This window comes from Bos grunniens, chromosome 10 (assembly GCF_055505025.1).
Source record: "Bos grunniens cultivar Pamir isolate PY7600 chromosome 10, Bosgru_T2T1.0, whole genome shotgun sequence".
NCBI classification, from domain to species: Eukaryota; Metazoa; Chordata; class Mammalia; order Artiodactyla; family Bovidae; genus Bos; species Bos grunniens.
In genome coordinates, this window is record NC_141174.1 from 33,657,901 (window position 1) to 33,664,653 (window position 6,753).

Sequence of the window (6,753 nt, forward strand, 5' to 3'; positions counted from 1 at the left end):
AGAAGCACATTCCTAAACTTGTGAACCGAATTGTGATAGGTGAGAAGCACCGGCCAAAAGGTGTCCTGAACCTGCCCCCGCCCCGCTCTGCCCCCTCTGCCAAGTCATCTGCCAGTGCGGAGGCAAAGGGAAAAGAACTGCCCTCCGCGCCAGAGCGCGAGGCTCTGCTCTTTCGGCTCTGGTCCACAGCCGCGATGTTCAGTCCCTCTGTTCTAAGAGGAGCGCAGGTAGTGTAACGCACCAGCACACGGAGCAAGTTAAGTTTTTTAGGCTTAATGTAGAGCTGGGCACGTGTGCAATAGATGGATGTTTTCAGAGATATAATTCTCTGACTGTAATTTTTGCCATAATCTAAACTAAAAAAATAGGATACAGTGTAGCATAGCTGTTAGATAAAATTGTTAGCTTCCCTCTCACTAAAGACGTTAAAGAAAAACTTCCACCTATCTAGAAGGACAAAGGCTTCCCAGGTGGCTCAGTGGTAAAGAACCCAGTAGGACAGGTGGGTTCAATCCCAGGACTGGAAAGATCCACTGGAGGAGGAAATGGCAACCCTCTGCAGTATTCTTGCCTGAGAAATCCCATGGACAGAGGGGCCTGGTGGACTACAGTCTGGTAGGAGTCACGAAAGAGAAACGACTTACATTCTAAACAACAATCTAGGTCAACCTATAGTGATAATAATAACATAATGTGTTACTTGGGCTAGGCACTGTCCTAAATATATTATGTGTATTTATTAACTCTTTTATAGTTTTTTATAGAAATACATTTATGGGACTTCCCTGGCAATGCAGTGATTAAGAATCCACCTTCCAACACAGGGGACCTTGGTTCCATTCTTGGTCAGGGAAATAGGATCCCACATGCTAAGGGGCAACTAAGCCCTCCTGCCTCAACTAGAGAGAAGCCCAGGCACCATGATGAAGATCCGGTGTGCCACAATGAGACCTGACACAGCAATATAATAAATATATGTCTTTTTTAAAAATAAATCATATGTGGACAAATAGACATGCAGAAACTTATTTCAGCCTTGTCTATAGTAGGAATGGTGGTGGTGATGGTTTAGTCACTAAGTCGTGTCCAACTCTTGTGACCCCATGGATGTAGCCTGCCAGTCTCCTCTGGCCATGGGATTTTCCAGGCAGTAATACTGGAGTGGGTTGCCATTTCCTTCTCCAGGGGATCTTCCCGACCAGGATTGAATCCCAGTCTCCTGCACCGCAGGCAGATTCTTTACCGACTGAGCTGCTGCTGCTGCTAAGTCACTTCAGTCGTGTCCGAATCTGTGCAACCCCACAGACGGTAGCCCACCAGGCACCCCCGTCCCTGGGGATTTTCCAGGCAAGAACCGACTGAGCTACCAGGGAATAAATAATTCCAAATCATCTGAGTATCTGTCAGTACAATTCATTCTGTATCATTTGAAATTGACTTATATTGGTACTCTTCACATTACTGTGTCTGCATAGCAAATTACCCCTACAATGTTGTGTGAAACAATCATTTATATTGCTCACAGATTCTGTTGGTCAAAAATTCATACAGAGCACAACAGAGATGACTTTCTCTGCTCCATTATGCACAGAGCCCCAACCAGAAGAGCCAAAGGCTGAGGACTGGAATCATCTGAAAACTTTTCACTCTCCTATTGATGTTTGATGCTGACTGGAGGCTGCAGGCTGGAGACCTCAGTTTGATGTAATGTAGACCATGTTGTCTCTTAGTATGGACTGGTTTGAGGCTTCCTCACAACCTGATGGCTGGGTTCCAAGGGCGAGTATGCCAAGAAAGAGAGAGACCAAGACCGAGACCGAGCCAGGTAAAAAGCATATACTTTTTATGACTGAGCCTTAGAAGTTATACAGTGTCAGTTGTACTGTATTCTATCTGTCCAAGTTCCAGAGGAGGGGAAATAGACTCTACCTCTTGACTGAGGAGAGGCAAAGTTCTTAAAGAGCATGTGGGCATTTTGGGAAATTACAAGTTGCCACAAGTGCTTATGTGGAAAGACCTCCTAAGTTCCTTAAGGGTAAATAAATGAGATGAGTAATAAGTACACTGTGATCCCATTTATGGGTTTAAAAAAAATGTGATACAAAACCATATTTCCAAATGTAAACACACAATGTTTAAAGATATGTATTCTCAAACTACATAGTTTCTAAGTATAACCTGGGTGTTCAGCCAAAGAAACAATGATCCATTCAAGTCATGCAGGAATAACTGGCCAAAATGGTCTCACCATTTCCCCAAGACAGGTTGAAGTGTCATTTTTGCTGAGAAAACTCTCTTATTAACTGTGGAATATAAGCTTGTCCTTAAATAGATGTGATTCCATTGTCCTGAATGAGTGGCCACAAGTGTTCAAATTCTTTCTACCTTGTAAGTTGTCATTCAGTTTTCTCATACTGCTGCTGCTAAGTCACTTCAGTCGTGTCTGACTCTGTGCGACCCCAGAGACGGCAGCCCACCAGGTTCCCCCGTCCCTGGGATTCTCCAGGCAAGAACACTGGAGTGGGTTGCCATTTCCTTCTCCAATGCATGAAAGTGAAGAGTGAAAGTGAAGTCGCTCAGTCGTGTCCGACCCTCAGCGACCCCATGGACTGCAGCCTACCAGGCTCCTCCGTCCATGGGATTCTCCAGGCAAGAGTACTGGAGTGGGGTGCCATTGCCTTCTCCGTTTCTCATACTAGAGGGCTGATTTGATGTTGTTTCTTTCTGAAAGATATTTTCAGAAAGATGAAATTTGTGAAGAACTCCTGAAGGTCAGCAACTGAGTCATTCATTTTGTATTCACTTATCTAACACATAAAAAGGGGTCTTGTTAAGTTTGTTTTTTTTTCATTCCAATCCCAAAGAAAGGCAATGCCAAAGAATGCTCAAACTACCGCACAATTGCACTCATCTCACATGCTAGTAAAGTAATGCTCAAAATTCTCCAAGCCAGGCTTCAGCAATTTGTGAACTGTGAACTTCCTGATGCTCAAGCTGGTTTTAGAAAAGGCAGAGGAACCAGAGATCAAATTGCCAACATCAGCTGGATCATGGAAAAAGCAAGAGAGTTCCAGAAAAACATCTACTTCTGCTTTATTGACTATGCCAAAGCCTTTGACTGTGTGGATCACAATAAACTGTGGAAAATTCTGAAAGAGATGGGAATACCAGACCACCTGATCTGCCTCTTGAGAAATTTGTATGCAGGTCAGGAAGCAACAGTTAGAACTGGACATGGCACAACAGACTGGTTCCAAATAGGAAAAGGAGTTCATCAAGGCTGTATATTGTCACCCTGTTTATTTAACTTATATGCAGAGTACATCATGAGAAACGCTGGACTGGAAGAAACACAAGCTGGAATCAAGATTGCCGGGAGAAATATCAATAACCTCAGATATGCAGATGACACCACCCTTATGGCAGAAAGCGAAGAGGAACTCAAAAGCCTCTTGATGAAACTGAAAGTGGAGAGTGAAAAAGTTGGCTTAAAGCTCAACATTCAGAAAACGAAGATCATGGCATCCGGTCCCATCACTTCATGGGAAATAGATGGAGAAACAGTGGAAACAGTGTCAGACTTTATTTTTCTGGGCTCCAAAATCACTACAGATGGTGACTGCAGCCATGAAATTAAAAGACGCTTACTCCTTGGAAGGAAAGTGATGACCAACCTAGATAGCATATTCAAAAGCAGAGACATTACTTTGCCAACAAAGGTCCGTCTAGTCAAGGCTATGGTTTTTCCTGTGGTCATGTATGGATGTGAGAGTTGGACTGTGAAGAAGGCTGAGCGCTGAAGAATTGATGCTTTTGAACTGTGGTGTTGGAGAAGACTCTTGAGAGTCCCTTGGACTGCAAGGAGATCCAACCAGTCCATTCTGAAGGAGATCAGCCCTAGGATTTCTTTGGAAGGAATGATGCTGAAGCTGAAACTCCAGTAGTTTGGCCACCTCATTCGAAGAGTTGACTCATTGGAAAAGACTCTGATGCTGGGAGGGATTGGGGGCAGGAGGAATAGGGGACGACAGAGGATGAGATGGCTGGATGGCATCACTGACTCGATGGACGTGAGTCTGAGTGAACTCCGGGAGTTGGTGATGGACAGGGAGGCCTGGCGTGCTGTGATTCATGGGGTCGCAAAGAGTCGGACACGACTGAGTGACTGATCTGATCTTATCTTTTAAGTTTTTTGACTAAATTATGCTATTCCTTCATTCATTAGTTTAGGATATTTATAATTACATATAATTAGGATATTTATAATTACAAAGTAAATTCTGACCTCTTTGCTAGTTAATAAGCTAATAAGATTTCTGCTATCTAAGCTCCAGTTTCTCTGCTTTATATCCCAGTGTTAAATATCAATGATGAGCTTCTAAATCAGATGATTTCTCTAGGAAATTTGCCCTTCTACTTAAGAAATCTTTTCTTTGTTACCCGTGTTGTTGCTGTTCAGTCACTAAGTCATGTGTGACTTTTTCACAACCCCATGGACTACAGCATGCCAGGCTTCCTTCCCAGTCCTTCACTAACTCCTGGAGTTTGCTCAAACTTATGTCCATTGAGTCGGTGATGCCATCCCACCATCTCATACTCTGTAGCCCTCTTCTCCTCCTGCCCTCCATCTTGCCCAGCATAAGGGTCTTTCCCAGTGACCTTGCTCTTCACATCGAGTAGCCAAAGTGTTGGAGCTTCAGCTTTAGCATCAGTTCTTCTAATGAATATTCAGGGTTTTTTACTCATGTTTTTGAGTAATATGCTGATATGATAATAGCATTATTTTAGGCAAAGAAATAGAATTAGTTCTATTTATCTAATTCTTTAGGCATATCTGCCTATTTTGACACTCTGAAAAGACAACTATCACTATGAGCAATGACTGCATAGGAAGGAATGGTCTTAGAGCAGGGGAAGTCTAGAGTGATACTTCTCTATCTGAATAATTGGTATTTTCATTGCTTGGTAATATACTGTGTTGCAGTAGTCACTTTTTTTTTTTTCCTTACTCTTGTCTTTGCTCTTTTTTGAACAATGAAGGGACACACCTTAGTTTTTAGAAGCAAAAAACTCCTCATTAAATAAGTTAAAATAACCAACAGCATTTTCAAAATAACGTCCTAAAGCAGCTTCCTGAAATTAGCTTAGAAGGAGATAAGTTCCTTTCTAATTCTTTCTAACAGTAAGACATTTTCCTCTTATTGCCAAGGTTTATAGGGGAGACCTAGCTGTGTTCCTACCTGAAACATAGCTGTGGGAATGAAGATATGAATAATGGAGAGATGCTTTAAGTTCCCTTAACTCACACATACTGAATAATTGAAATATTTGTATAGTTTTATTTTATGTGCCATGTGGTTCTTAATCCTACTAATCCTATCTATTATACATAAAGCCATAAATATGAGTGTCCTTAGCTTTGTTTTGGAGAAGGCAGTGGCACCACACTCCAGTACTCTTGCCTGGAAAATCCCATGGGCGGAGGAGCCTGGTAGGCTGCATGCAGTCCATGGGGTCGCAAAGAGTCGGACACGACTGAGCAACTCCACTTTCACTTCTCACTTTCATGCATTGGAGAAGGAAATGGCAACCCACTCCAGTGTTCTTGCCTGGAGAATCCCAGGGACGGGGAGCCTGGTGGGCTGCCGTCTATGGGGTCACACAGAGTCGGACATGACTGAAGTGACTTAGCAGCAGCAGCAGCAGCAGTAGCTTTGTTTTATCTTAGATGAAAGAAAAAAAAAAGGCATACATCAAATTTGAGGGCTATAGAATTTAATCAAAGGATGGATATTAGTATATTGTTTTACCACATGTAATCCTAGAACACTGTGAGATTCACAGGTAAAATGCTTTCGTTAACAATTTGATTCTTCCCTTTGAACTTGTAGGAGAGGGGGGCAAATGTTGACAGTCTATTCTTTGACCATCTTTCCATTTGATAACAGTGGTTGGCAATCCCAATTATAAGCACAGATTTTGTTTGTGGAACTGAGGCCCCAGAAAAACATGAGGAACCAGAGAGTTACTATGGTCAAACGGTCCCCATTTCTATTATTTTCAATCTCACTCTAATCTTCATAACCTGCACAAAGACACAGACAGGCTGATTCATATATTTCTATTTGAACTGGGGAGAATTATGTATTTGTACCTACATATTAATGGCAACCCACTCCAGTATTCTTGCCTGGAGAATCCCATGGATGGAGCAGCCTGGTAGGCTACAGTCCATGGGATCGCCAAGAGTCGGACATGACTGAGCGACTTCACTCACTCACTCACTCACATTAAAGCCATCATGAGAAATGCTGGGCTGGAAGAAGCACAAGCTGGAATCAAGATTTCCAGGAGAAATATCAATAACCTCAGATACGCACATGACACCACCCTTATGGCAGAAAGTGAAGAAGAACTAAAGAGCCTCTTGATGAAAGTGAAAGAGGAGAGTGAAAAAGTTGGCTTAAAGCTCAACATTCAGAAAACTAAGATCATGGCATCTGGTCCCATCACTTCATGGGAAATAGATGAGGAAACAGTGGAAACAGTGGCAGACTTTATTTTTGGGGGCTCCAAAATCACTGAAGATGGTAATTGCAGCCATGAAATTAAAAGACGCTTACTCCTTGGAAGGAAAGTGATGACCAACCTAGATAGCATATTCAAAAGCAGAGATATTACTTTGCCAACAAAGGTCTGTCTATTCAAGGCTATGGTTTTTCCTGTGGTCATGTATGGATGTGAGAGTTGGAC